Source organism: Rattus rattus, chromosome 1 (genome assembly GCF_011064425.1).
Source record: "Rattus rattus isolate New Zealand chromosome 1, Rrattus_CSIRO_v1, whole genome shotgun sequence".
NCBI classification, from domain to species: Eukaryota; Metazoa; Chordata; class Mammalia; order Rodentia; family Muridae; genus Rattus; species Rattus rattus.
In genome coordinates this window covers 240,917,962-240,932,350 of record NC_046154.1, presented here as the reverse complement: position 1 = coordinate 240,932,350, position 14,389 = coordinate 240,917,962, and the positions used below count along the sequence as shown (strand labels likewise).

Below are 14,389 nucleotides of genomic sequence, written 5' to 3'. Positions count from 1 at the left end.
TGGGATCACCATAGCTTGAGGAACTGTGTGTAAAGGTCGCAAGTGTTAGGTAGAGAAGCACTGCTCTAGTCTAACAGAGACGATTAGCATTAGAGTTTCATCTCAGTCTAGGCTTTTTCCACAGCTTCCCATTTCTGGTCTGATTAGTCATGGATCGGTGCATGCTGAGCTGACCCTGACTGGTAATTTTACACCTATCCAGCTGGTTCTGATTGTGCATCAGTGACTTAAATAACGTCAAAGTCAACTTCAAGCTTGCTTTTCTTCTGACAATAAAATCTTGTCATGAGGAAGTGGAACATCGAGGTATGAGAAGACATCTAGGAGAGCATGAGGTGGGATTTCGGTAAGCGTGATAACAGTCCTGCTATGGATTTGAGCTTCGTTCTGTACTGTTTAAAATGTCCAGAGGTGACTGGCCAGTAACTTTGGCATGGTTGCTTATGAGATGAGGGTGCTGGGGCAGAATGGTGCCAAAATCTTCCTGAGACAGTGTCAGGAAGCTGAACACAGTAGCCTTATCACCAGCCAGGCATCCAGCTGTTTCCAGATCCCAGTACAAGTCTTGTTGCTGCTGGGAGTCATTCTATTATGAGGCTAATTCCAGCAACTTCTGCACAAAGATGCCCCAGGCAATCTGAATCAGCAGAACATGATTAAGGCCTTAAGGGCTTTAGAGATCTGGGGAAAGGTGGCTTCTTCCCTCTCTTTTGGAAACTCATTCCCTCAGTCTTCTCAGCTCCCTCCTCCCTGTGAGTGTCTGCTTGTTCTACACAGACGCTGCATGCCATGGACTGCGTACTGTCCCCGCCTCTTAGAACTGATGGTGTCTGCAAGTCAGGACTGCAGAGCTAGAGGCTGGTCTTATTAGACAATCTTAAAATATGTTGTCTGTGAGGCCCAACACCCTCAGCATTCCCTTACCACGAATGCCCTTCTCATGGGAAGACATCATAATAGCCCTGTTCTTAGAATTTCAAAACATTTTCAAGACTTCGGCTTAGAAATAATCCATTTCCTCTTTGGTATCTGTTAGCAATCATCTCCCAAATAGAATACCCTCCATCAGTCCACTGCAGCCCCATGTAAAGATTCTAGAGTATGTATCTATTGATAATATTTAAGAAATGTCACTCCTTCAGTTTCTATGAGTATAGGTACATATTTGTTGAGTTACCTAAGGAAACAGTTTATGACTAGGACTATCCTGAGAAATCACTTCTAGTTTTTGCTGTAGGTACATGAAACAGAGTTAGGAAGTAACTAATCAAACAATAAAGCGACACTGGGAAAAAGAGGGGAGCCAGGAGCATACCTACATTAAGGGGTTCTGCTCTGCTGATAGTAGCAGGTAAGCAGCAAACCATTTGACCTTGGACAGCTTTAGATTGCTATGGCAACTGGCCAGCTACAGACGGACACCACCGCCATGCCATGCCTGCCATCCTTCATCCTTCCTAATGCCACATGGCATGATCCATGCTGAGTATCCATGAAGTGCCCAGGACAATAGGAATAGGAACAATATCAGAAGGAGAGGACACAGATGGGTTTATTCTTTAGCCTGTTCTAATAGATTTTAGAGGAACAGTGGATGAGTCAAAGAGCCAAGATGACTGTCACTGGCCAGTACTGTCATCATTATCGACTCCAGACAAGACAATATAGCCATTCTACAAAAACAGGAATTGAGAAAGAGGTGCAGAGAAAACACCCCATGAGTCCCCTCACTTGTCTAGCTGTATCAAATTCTCCAACTTTTAAAAATCTCCTTAAAACATCAACCCCTGGTCAGTCTTGGACACCAAAGCCTTGCCAGATGCTTCTTTTGGGGTGCCTGTGCATGAGAGCACCCCCCATGCTGCCTTATCATGCTTGTCTCCTGTATGCTCTTCCACTCAAGGTTAGCTCTAGAAGGTAGATCAAGTGGCAGCCCTGTCTCTTCTAGCTCTGCCCTGCACTACCCTACAGAGGCTCCATCACAACTATTTCAACAGATAAGTGTCTGAGTCAGATCTAGGACAGATGGTGGCTTTCAAGCTAACACATCTAGAAGTTAGTATACTATTCATATGGAGCTGAGAACCACACAAGGTCTGGAGGCACATTGGTGGGTTTAGTTGAGCAAGGACAAAAGGACAGGGTTGTAGAGAGTTAGGGTATTTCTGCCACCTTCCTAAGCAGAGGCAGCCATGGGAAAGAGCTTTTACTTTTTTCTTTTGCTGAGGAACTATTAGTCCCAGGAGTCTTCCTGCAAAAACAGTGCCTGATGACATACATAGGTTTGGAAATGGTTTGCAGTGGGTGTACTCAGATCTCCCCACAAGCCACTTCTCTAACTCTAAGCCAATCTCAAAGCAGAACTTGTACGTCCTGAGAAATGGAACTGTGTACCAATCCCTACATGGGAAAGACAGGCTAAGAGGAAATAAATAAAAATGCCTTTGTGCCCCAGGCACAGTCTCTTTTCTCCATTCACTTGGTGGATACTTGTGGGTCACCTGTTCAGGGTAGGCTCAGTGGCTATTTGTTAGACTCACTGCCTCCAGTGTCCATGTGTCAGACCTGCTTTGGTTTTTCCAAGGGTCTACAGAAATGGAGGCTTTGATGCTTTTATAGAACACTAGGAAATTTGTGTTTATTTCCCCAAGAGTGCTCAGGAGCAAGAAGTATTATATTATGCTCTGTGAGAAACTTGAAAATCCGCACAAGGTCATACAGCCCTGCCTGTAGTTAACTGGACTCCATATCTTGACTTTGAGTCCTGTGTTGCAAATACAGCTCCCAAGAGTATCAAAAAGGGAGGTTTCATTTCTGGTTGGGGAGCTCTAGGGAGAGGTGACCTCTGGGTAGCCCAGGAGGACTATACATCTGCAGGAGGCAGGATGTCCACACAGGCAGGAAAGGCATCTACATGCTTTTGAGCTGCCTAATCAAGTACATTAGTACCTGATTCTTTTCACTCAAGGGGTGCTTCCTGGTTCTTGAGCTTGGATTCCTCATCATCTATTTTCCCCAACATCTACAGAAAAAGAAGGAAAATAAATCCTAAACTCCGCAGACTGGGGATTTACTGATAGTCTCACATACCTGCCATGAAACACCAAATTGCTTTACAGCATATCTCCTGCTGAGCCTAACGCCTCCAGGAGAACTGAATCCAAAGAAATGAGCTGTGAATTGTTCCAGTTAGGAGGCTGCCAGCTCTAGCTGGGGATTGTGGCAACTGACCCATGACATGGTCTCTTGTCCCCTTATAGCAAGGGAAGAAATCACACTGTCCCACTTCACTGAGTGATCTTTGGCTCACTTGTGGCTAACAGCTTGGTATCTCCCTGTTGCAGTTTATTTGTATAACTGGTATCTAATTAATTTGCAAAGCCCTCTGGAAATCTGACACAGATGGCCTGAGTGCCTTTGTGGACCTAAATTGTGACCTCTTGAGAGGTAGCTGTCATTTGTTAATACAGTTCAGCCTGGCTGACCACACACTTAGTTTGAGGCTCCTGGAAGGCCGTCATCTATCTTTAGCTTTTGTGCTGACTCCAGGCATTAAAGACCTTAGAGGAACCTCTACTGTATGGATGAAATCTAGCCTTATCCTGCTAAATCTCAATGCATTGTAGAACTGGAGCCCAGGAGTCTTCTGGGTTGTTCTCCAGCTCCATCCGTACTTAGTCTGCATTTAGTCTGTTGATTTTAGCAGGTGGCCCCGTCTTCTTTACTAGATTATAAACTCCTCAAGGACAAAGATGGGTAGATCTATCTATGCCATCTTGCTGCCCATTCTGAATGGACATAAAAGTTTGCAGTCCCACCTAGTGTTCAGCATCTGGGAGTGACCCATTTTATGCTGGATCTGGGCAACTGCAAAGAACATTTTACTAGGTATCCCCTGTGGACAGGACCTCATTTTACTGGTACATAGGACTGAGCACACACAGTGCCTGGCACATATAGAGAGCTACAAAAGGCCAGTGAATGACTGAATGAATCTCAGAACACACACCTGGATAAATGACAGTGTTCTCATCCTCAGTGGATTAAGGGAGGATGGCGGATACACTTCTGAGGTACAGGGTGCAAGATAGACCACAGAAGGGTATTCAGGGCACTGCCAGAGCAGAAGCAGAGGCATTTGAGGCAAATTAACATGGTTTTCCTCTGTAGGACCTCTGCCCTCCCACAGACTTTGACCCTGTGAGTCTGAGTTCAGAACTGGGATTCTATTGATTGTTTGTTTCCCTCTGCCATTGCTGTTCCTCAGACTTACATGGTCACAAGAGTAGTTTATTTTATATGAACCTCTCACTCCACTTGTTCTGAGGCTATCTGAACCCTAAAATAACAACTCAATGACCCCACATATACCTTGTCCCCAACCACCACTGCCTGTGGACATCTGCTTCAGAGATCACTGTGTCTCCTTTAGAGCAGCATTGCAAATGTGGGCTGCCCTCTAGGTCTCTATCCAATGGCTCTGGTAAGCAAGGTTCAGGTTGGGCAGGACTGTCACTGGCTTAACATGCTGGCTGAACCCCAGTGACTGGATGGCCAGCCATATTAAGAGAAGGAATGCCAGAAACAGGAATGAGTTCATGTAAGCAGGAAGGGTTCTACATAGATGCTTTAAAAGTCCTTACCCCTGTCTCTCTGGATGTCCCTCCCTCTAGAGCTCTGTCACTCCTCGGTGCATGTGGGGGAAAGCCCCACTTCAGCTGATTCTGCTTGCTTGCTCTTCCTCACTGAGGCCACTTCTACAAAGTTCCTACACCATCTGCCTGCTACCTTCCCAGCATGCTCTGCACAGAGCTGGCTTTTCACAAGCCAGCTGAATCTGTCTAGTACACAGCAAGTACTAAATTTAGATGCTGCCCCACTGTTTGTAATTTATATTTGCAAAGGACACCCAGCAAGGTTTCTAAATGACTGTCTTGAGGTCTACATTGGACTCGTTGGGTGGGGTCCTTGGATCATAGGCCCCAGACTCTGCTCTGGCTCTGTGAGGACTAGCTGTGGACTGTGTGAAATCACTGAACTCTCTGAGGGGTTTTAACTTTTGGAAATGGGAATGGCAGAGAGTGGCCTATAGGCACTACTGTCTGTCATTTTCTCATTAGAAATAGGCTTCTCTCCTACCCAGCATCACACACATAGGTTCCCCTGGTACAGACTCACACATTATGAAATGATATTTTTTGCATTTATAACAATATATAGTATAAAGACACTTTATATTCTAATTTCAAACCATGGGAAATTTTGAAACAGAGCAATGTGTGCACATCCAGTCATCTGAGTCCTCATGGAAGTTGCCTAACCCCACCTTCCCTTCCCCTTTCTCTTGAGTATATTCATTTTAGTGAACTGTTTTAGAATGATATGCTCCTACATGTGTGTGAGCACACATTTTCCCTAGGAACTAGAGCCTTCTTCCATATGGCTGTCTATCATCATTGTGTTGTATAATAGTGACATCCTTGTGACAATCATCCATGTCCAGTGTGAGCCTGGGTGTCTCATCCATTTGACAGATTAGAACTTGGAGGTCTCTAGTTAAAATCACTTCTACAGGGCAACTTGGTTGCTTCTAGTTCTTCCTCCTTAAATCTGGGCTCCCTCAAGGATAATGCCTTGCTCCAGTCTGCCACCACTCCCTTTTGCCTGTTAAGCTCTGTCTAAAGAGCCATTTTTATTTCTTCTAGCAGTACCTTAGTGGATGTAGGTTTTGTGCCCAGGCTCTGCTGGGTAGCTCTGCCAAGGGGAATATCTGTCCTCTGTCTTTGGTCCCGGGGAACTGAAACAGGCCCATAGAAGAGCACAGCTCCAGGGACTGATCTAGGTCCCTTCTATAGTGACACAAGAGAGCTGTGAAAATGAAGAAACTCTGGATAGAAAAGCTACAGTGACCTATCCTTAGCTTCCTTGGACCCAGAAAGCTCTGGGGACACAAACGGGCAAATTCACAGCCCCATCTGCCTTTTAATTAGAAAAAGAGAGGGAAAGAGAGTGTGTTTCTATAAGCCTTGGCAATTTACAGTCAAGCTGGCTGTATTCTCAAGTGCTTTGTAAAGGAATTAGTGCGTCCCTTCTCTTCCCCGTTGTCCTTGTAGAGAGAAGTCTGCTTTGGGTGGTTAGTGAAAACAGGAACCTGCCCTCCTACCAGCCCCGTGCCTTTGCCTTCCTTGTTTCAACAGAGGAAGTGTGAGGCCCTTTAGCAACTACAACTCTGCAGCCTGCTTGATAACATGGGCTTTGCCTACACTCCCACTGGAGCCCGTGTGGTCCACTCAACCTGGAACAGCAGCAGCAGCTGATGAGAACTGGTGCCCCTCAACCCATTGACTGTCTACTTCGAACTCCCAGGAAGAGGCCATGGTCTGCATCTGAAGGTACTCGGGGAACTGTGGCTGGGACAGAGTCAGGACAGACTTTAGGAGACCTCTGGAGGTATAGCCATTAGGACTAGGCTTTGGGGAGCTAGAGAAGGACCCCTGAAATCGATCAGGGAAAAGTCCTAGTGAAGAACCTCCTCAGCACTGTGACTGCTCAGAGGATGCTGAGAAACTGCACATAAAGAGGAAGGTGCTGTGCCGGGTGGTGGGCAGCCTGTTTTCTTGCCAGGGGCACTCTGACCCAGGAAACATCTAGGATGTGACAGCTATATTGCCTTGATCAAGTCACTGTGAGCAAGTCATTTAAACCACTGTAGACCTCTGTGCTCTCAGCTACGGAATGGAAACAGTGCTGCCTAGAGCACACAGAAATTGGTTAGATGAACTGAGGCAGCATATGCATATGCATAGTGTCCAACATAGGCCCAGATACATGGTAGGTGTCTAGTGAGGGCTGTCAGCCAGCCATATGTCTAAAAATGCAGAGGCCTTGAATGACAGTAGTTGGGCCATGTGGAGGCTGGTAGTTTAAATATTCCTGGGGAAAGTGGTACAGATAATCGCAATTATCTAAGCAGGAAGTAGACAGATGGGAGAGGGAGGGCTAAAGAGAAGACCAACACTCAATTCATATAAATTTTGAAATCATGAAATGTTATAAATGAAAGAAATGTTGGAAATTCAGAATTTCCTAAGCAATGTGCTGTGGTACATGATAAGTGGGGACCTGCATATTGAGAGAAACTGGTGTCGGAGAACAATCTTGGGCTGAACCTTCAGAATGGCCCTCCTGGAGCCTCTGAATGGGGTCTGAACAGATATTTGCTGTGCAGAGTGAGTGTGTTAAATATAATTTTAAGTTACTTTCAGAACACAATTGTTCTTCACTTCTGACTAGTGAAAAAGAGGCTCAGAAGTTTAACTGATTTATTCGACTCATTTAGCTGGTTCAGAGATACATGAAGCTAGGAGCTCTAAGGACCTTTAGAGGGGAAGGAAGAGTCTTGGTGAGGGCAAAGGACTAAGGACAAAGGTCTTGTTGACAGTGGGGCTTTTGTGTTTAACATCCCATAGTCTGCAGATTGTCCTTTTGAGGGTTGCTAGAAGATGCTGAATTGCAAGACTATTCAACTGTGCTGTGTTGTAGTGGGAGGGACAGGAGTTCCGGCAACTTCTGTTGGAACATATTTTCCAGGCACTGGATGCTATTTAAGATCCTTAGTACACTCTAGAAGTGTAGTGATAATTTGTGGGACAGACACACTGAAATCCACTTGGATATCTCCTTTCTATTAGATCTCAGATCGAAGTACCTAGGAAGGCATTTCAGGTTTGCCTTGAGAGGACTGTGTGACTCTGCGCAAATTCCTTTGCCCTTCTGAAAGTCTGCTTATTTTTTTCCTTTATTAGAAGAAGCTTAATTTCTGTGATGTTTGTAAGAAGTGCCCATTATATGCAACATGTAGCTTAGTAGCTAGCTGTTAATGCCATTTCTGAGCCAGGAGAAACCTGCCTAATTACACAGACATTCTCAGCAGAAAATTTCTAGTAGTGTTAAATATGGGGAGATCGAACTTCAAAGTCAAGACATGGGGCTCCTTCTCTCTTTTCTGAAGACAAATTGTTGTTGTTGCTCCACTGGACAGAAGGAAGCCTTATCAGTGGACACCTATCTCAACAAATGTTCCTATCAGAGAGAAATCTCTGTTTCTCTGGGCTGGGGAAGCTGTGGATGACAGAATGTCCTTAAATTCATAAGTTACTTATTTCAGACCACGTTCATCTATCTTCTGCACTCATAAAGGTGACTGAGTGGTAATGTCTTATTTCCTATTAAGTAGGAAATTATTTACTGCAATTCTGCCATGAAATTGGATTAAAAAGCCTCATTAAGAGTCTTCAGCAAATCAGACCATTTGTTAGTCACCTGAAGGGCGGATATATGAGTACCTCTTGTTGTAAGCATGTCTGTCTATCCATTCCTCATCCACCAACCCACCCATCTTTCCATCCATCCATCAATCCATCCATCTACCCTTCCTTCTTTCTTCCCTTTCCTCCTCTGTTCTATTTATCCCTCCACCCACTCATTCATTCACCCACTCATATGTCAAGCCATCTACCTTATCATCCATCTATCCATCCATCCACCAGTATATCTATCCATCTATTCACCCATCCTTCCATCTATACATCTGTTCCCTCAGTACATACATACTGGAGTCATACCATGTGGCAGACTCCCTTCCTCTCTCACCCCAAACTTCTGAAGAGGAATTAAGTACATCATGTCCCAACCACTTCCTCCTAACCGAGAGCCATTCAGGAAGGAACATATTTGAGTACAGTAATTCCAGCTACAGCTATATGTGGGGCTCAAGGGCACAGTGTCTTACTTCTGTTATTAGCCTGGGTGAGTCTCAATTCTTTAAGCAGCAGACATATGGGGAGATCGAACTTTTAGCAGGCTATGCTAAAAGGCTGGGTATATATGGTAAGCAGGTAAAGTAGAGACTCAGAGAATCTCAAAGGAAAGTGATCATTGTTTTCTGCCTGGGGTTCCCCTATCCTAACACCAGATATCTCACACCAGACTAAGCATTTTACATTCCTAGCAAAATTTACATCTTCATTTATTACATAATTATTGTACATGTATTAGGCACCAGATACATGAAGGAACACATTTTTCTTTTTAGTTGAGAGTACTTGTATCTATCCTCAGAAAGTTGTCCTGGGGCGGTATTGCTTCATGCCACACTCTGCCATTTCCTAATGCTCTAGGGTATCAGAAGTGGCAGCCAGCCCTGGAAGCAGATGTCTGGCTGGGTTCACAGCCTGCCCCTATTTCTGAGCAGCCCACTAATACCAGAGATAAGTTGAATGATTTCTCTGGTCTCAGTTTTCTGAAAAAATGCCAAAGGTCTAGATTTATGGATGTCAAAGGAGATGGTATTTTGAATATAGAGATATCAGAAGTCCTGCATGTATGTTCACCTTTGCCCAAGAACGGTTATTCTTGCTGTGTGTTAGGCCACAGAAACTCATAAGCATTCACATCAGCCTGTGATGAACATAGGATGTCCTCCATCTGGTCTGCCTACTTTTTATGAAGCAACAATGGCCTCTCAAGGAAGGATAGTGGCTTGCTCAGTGGCCACTCTAGCTGGCCCACTCTGGGTACTAAATAATATATAATATATGGAAAGTAAAATTTAGGGGAAACTGGTTTAACTCATCTTCATGACAGGCAGTCACTCTTCAGATGATTTCACAACAGAGTCTGAGTCTAAGAACCAGATCTCTGGTTAGGCACTGTGCATGAGGAATTGGCTTCCAGTGGTCAGATGCAGCAGGCACAGCAGGCCTCTGTTCCTTCTGCAGAGCATCTCAAGCAAACCAAGTTCATAAAGCACTAGCACGCTTCTTTTCTGGGAGCAACATGACTGACAGAATTAGAGCCGAGAGTAAGAAAATATATGCCCTGAAAGTTGACCTCTTCCCTGATTAGGTTCCTCATTTGTCAATTGAACATTCTGGGTATTGAATAAATCAGAGCATTTTAAGCATTACACAGAGACCTTCAATACAGTGGCTGCTCAGTGAACTCAGTGTCTCCTTTCCTTTGCAACCTAAGAAGTATGTCTGGGGCAGGAGGGCTTCCATATAAACTGCTAGTTAGAAGGAAGGTTTGTTGATTCATTGGTAGGAAGATAAACTGTATATATATATATATATATATATATATATATATATATATATATATATATATAGAGAGAGAGAGAGAGAGAGAGAGAGAGAGAGAGAGAGCATCCTCAAAAAAAAGTTAAAAAGTACAACTGTACCAAAACTGAGTGTGGGTCCAAGGACTCCAAGTCAGTAAACAACATGGATATCTGCATAACTATGTTTACTGGGGGAGTATAAACAATGGTTAAGATAAGGAACAAGCCTAGGTGTTCATCAACAGAGCAGTGAAGAACATGTTGTACACATCCATCCACACAGCCAACAGTTTTATTCAGCTATAAAGATGAATGAGATTATGCTGTCTTTGGAAAATGCAATTTGAGATCAATATATTAACAAAATAAGCCAGACTTAGAAAGCAAATATTATGATCTTCCCCTTGTGTGAAACCTAGATCTCTCTCTCTCTCTCTCTCTCTCTCTCTCTCTCTCTCTCTCTCTCTCTGTGTGTGTGTGTGTGTGTGTGTGTGTGTGTGTGTATGTGTGTGTGTGTGTGTGTCCCTCTCCCCCCACATTCATACATGTATACCACACATGTAAGTGTATATGTATACCCATACACATAAGCAGGCCATGAAGGCACAGGGGACAAAAATTGGGGAAAAGAAAGGAAACTGTCTAAGGACAGTAGAAAGGGACAGGAGAGGGTAATAGAAGAAAATATTGTCAAAGCACATGACATACTTCAATGGATGCAATATAAACCAATTACACTGTATAATAAATACAGGCTAAAGAATTTTGTCAATTTTAGACTGTTGGATTTAGTGATCCAGAGCTAACTGGTACTGCTGGGAGGCCCATTGGGCTTACACATCCAGGGATGTAAAGTGGGAATCCAATACTAGGTCATAGCATGCCATTTTACATCACAAAGGTTGTCAAATACTTCAAACTAGAGAATTTCTCAGCACTAATTGCTAAAGGTGACCAGGACACTGCAAGTGGCTCTGGTTGGCTGGCACACTGCGGTTTTTGTTTTATCTGCTTCTGATCTCCTTGAGGAGTATGCTCTGGGGTTGAGAGAGGAAGAAACAATACAGAAATCAGTCAGCAAGGGGACAGTCATGTCTAATACTCAGTCAAGAGCTTAGAGTCAGAATCCAGCTTGGGGCAGTGCCCAGAGCAGTCTCTTAACTGTGATGGTTGCCTTGGACTTATGGAAGAGCAGCTGTCTGAGTCCTACTTGACCTGAGATCCTAGCCAGGCTGACTCACAAGGAAGGGGTCATCATCTGTGCATATTACATTGAGCACAACTCAGATTTCTATCTTGATGGTAAGTTTGTGAGTAATGTTGGTGAGTCACATGTATGAATGAAATGAAAAAGGAACTTTTGCTGGGAAACGTGGTGTTGTGAAGAAATCACAGCCTTGCTAGTGTTGGGGTCCAGATTTCTGTGCACATGCTAGCTTCTCCCTGAATGTCTCTCTTAGGCTCCTTCTATAACTGGACCTATATTTACAAATCTCCATGTGAAATGGTTAGTCAACAGCAACTTGCCTTGATCTTCTTTGAATTGGGAAAACTTCCTTCAAAATAACATGTTCAAAACAACAGGCTTGAGCGAAATCGGACTAGGCATGTTCAGTACTTCCCACATTATAAAGCAATGCCTATAATCATGCTCAAAAAACATACAATCAAAAAAAGGGTTATGGGGGTTGGGGATTTAGCTCAGTGGTAGAGCGCTTGCCTAGCAAGCGCAAGGCCCTGGGTTCGGTCCCCAGCTCCGAAAAAAAAGAAAAAAGAAAAAAAAAGGGTTATGTTTTAAGTAAGTTTCTACTACATTCATAGCTGGCTGTGGCCTCTTGCAGCCCATGCGGTATGAGTTGACATGTCCAGAAGGACCCCAAGTCATTCTCCCAGTAGGATTTTACATTCTGGCTGTGAGTTAGGCACACAATGGCTGATTGCAAGGTACCATCATGGGTATGTAGGTTTTGACCTTACTTGGTGCCCCAGGAGATAGACGCAATGGCCCAGCCCCCTCTCTCTATGCAGGAAACAGAAATGGACAGCAGGACTGAGCAGTAGACAAGGAATGATGGGGTCATAGGGTGGGCTGCCCCGGCATACCCGTTCAGGGAGAGACACCTGCCAATTGAGGCCAGGATGTGGTGGGGTGCCCCAGGATATCCTGCCAGGTTCTCAGAGGAGCCCGGCACTAAGCCCCAGTGACAGCTTCTATTTTCCCTGAGATAAATTGTTAGACCCCAGGCATCACTGAACAAGTCTCAGGGAGACCAGTCACGCCTTTTGAGTGGAGGTGGGGTAGATGAGGCAGTGTAGCCAAGAAAGGGCAAGTGATTTGCCCAACTGGCACAGTGAGCTATTTAATGACTCTGGCACACCAAAGGAGCTGGCATTTGGCACAGTTTTTTGGCTACCAATTATCAAACACTTTACTCCTTTATTTATGCATAGCAATTTATTTCTCAAACAACTTTGTGGAGCATACTTTTGTATTTTAAATCGGGAGAAAAGAGCAGAATGTGGAGGCCCAGAGGAAAAAAAGTGGCCTGAGGACAGGTAGACAGTAAGTGGGAACCTGGACTAGTTAGTGGTAACCCTGCTCTGCAGACCCACCTGTGAGACTCTCTGAGTTTGGACCAGCTTTGAAGCACAAAACAAATTCATGCAGGTAAGGCAAGTGTGGAGACTCCAGAGATGTTTCTATCAGAAACTTAAGCATCTGCCTAGGATATTACTCACACCCAGAGAGAGTCCTTGGGAAGTCCTGAGAAAGGTTCAAGTGCTATGTTGATATATTCAGTGTATGCATAGGCTAGTTTCATTTTAATGAAGTTGATCACTGTAATAAATGCCCATAATTAAAATATTCCAGAGGGTCAGGCAAAGAAAAGGTCAAAAGTTCTAGGCTAGCCTGGCTATGTTGCAAGACCACATATATACCATTAGGATAGTCACCATTTTCTGTTTTGTTCTGACCTATAGTGTTGCAGTTCTAAGCGCTGGCAAGTCTGGAATTATTTTCATATCTTCCCCCTGAACTGAGGTAGCATTAAGCCTTCACTGATCTCTCTTCTGTCCCTTAGCCTTCTCATAGTGGGTTTCTAGGCTTAGGCTTCTAGTCATGACTATTTTTTTCTAACAGGCCCCTTGGACTTCATGTCCCTTGTATGAATATATAGTTCCCCTCAAAGTTTATGGTTGCCAACTTTGGCTACATGACTGAAGAATTCCTTTGCTGCTGTCTTCTAAGACCAGAAAGAAGAATAGGAGGCTAGGGCAAGTCCCCAGAGGTAGAAAAAGTGTGGGCATTGGAGCCAGTAGACCTGCTTTGACCTCTGTGTTACCTCTGCCTAGTCTTGAAACCTCAGAGCATGTGGCAAGTGTAGACTATGTGAGCAGTCAGGCATAATTATTGCAGTACTTAACCCTATGCAGAAAAGAGCAAAACTAATCTGCTTGGTGTCTGTTCCATGTGTGTCACTGTTGTGGTTAGAGATGACATATTGAGTGGACATTGAGGTTCCTGACTAGTGGCTTCTGGCTCCCAAACCCTAGAAGATAGCCATACAAGTGAATTTATAGCTGTCATGTTGTAGAAGAAATAGCTTACTACAGGGAAGGTTGGGCTCTTAGGTTTTACATTCATGCCTGCTGTGTCTAAGGCTCCTGTGTGACTTCCAGGGTGTACTCCCACCTTGCCCCTGGTTGAAGTTCTTGATGTTCTTTCTCTTTGATGTTCTGAAAAGGGTGCAGATGCCCTTCCTTTCTACAGACAGACATGGGTGATAAGTGTGCCATGTAGGAAACACATATAGTTCTACTGTGGGATACCATCAGAGTAGAAGACTTGGGAGCTGTCAGACTCCTTGCACTGATGCAGACTCACAGTGGAAAGGGCTGGAGCTGAGCAGGGAAAGAACTGCAGAGGACACTTACCCTATGACAGCTCCAGCAAAGACCTGGGATATTTCTCCCTCTAAAGCACTCAAACAGTGGGAAGACACGCGTTGTCCAATGCCATCTAGAGGACACAGCAGAGGGCATGCTGCCTGAAGTCAAGAAAGATGGAGTTTCTACATGGGAATCCCCAGCCCCTGACCACCCCTCTTAAAATAAAACAGAAGTGTCTGCTCTCAGAGATTCTGGCGAGAAGGTAGCCTGGCACATGCCGCCTACCTTCCTTCCATTCTAAAGAATATAAGGACAGAATTTGTACTCCTTCCAGTGGGATTTTGTAAAAATGATGATGGCTTTTTTCTCTTATTAATA

General features: G+C 44.4%; 2 protein-coding genes across 3 annotated transcripts in view; one reads left to right on the top strand and one right to left on the bottom strand.

The window, feature by feature from the left end:
• Tg (thyroglobulin) overlaps window positions 1-14,389 on the bottom strand; it is a 180,387-nt gene that overhangs the window by 30,817 nt on the left and 135,181 nt on the right.
• Sla (Src like adaptor) overlaps window positions 1-14,389 on the top strand; it is a 50,644-nt gene that overhangs the window by 12,516 nt on the left and 23,739 nt on the right. Inside the window, exon 2 of one of the 2 annotated variants that reach the window (XM_032916297.1) lies at window positions 6,198-6,392. The exons of the other annotated variant lie outside the window; for it this stretch is intronic. The gene's annotated coding sequence lies outside the window, so the exon portion shown is untranslated. The remainder of the gene's footprint in view (window positions 1-6,197; window positions 6,393-14,389) is intronic. 2 annotated transcript variants of the gene reach the window in all.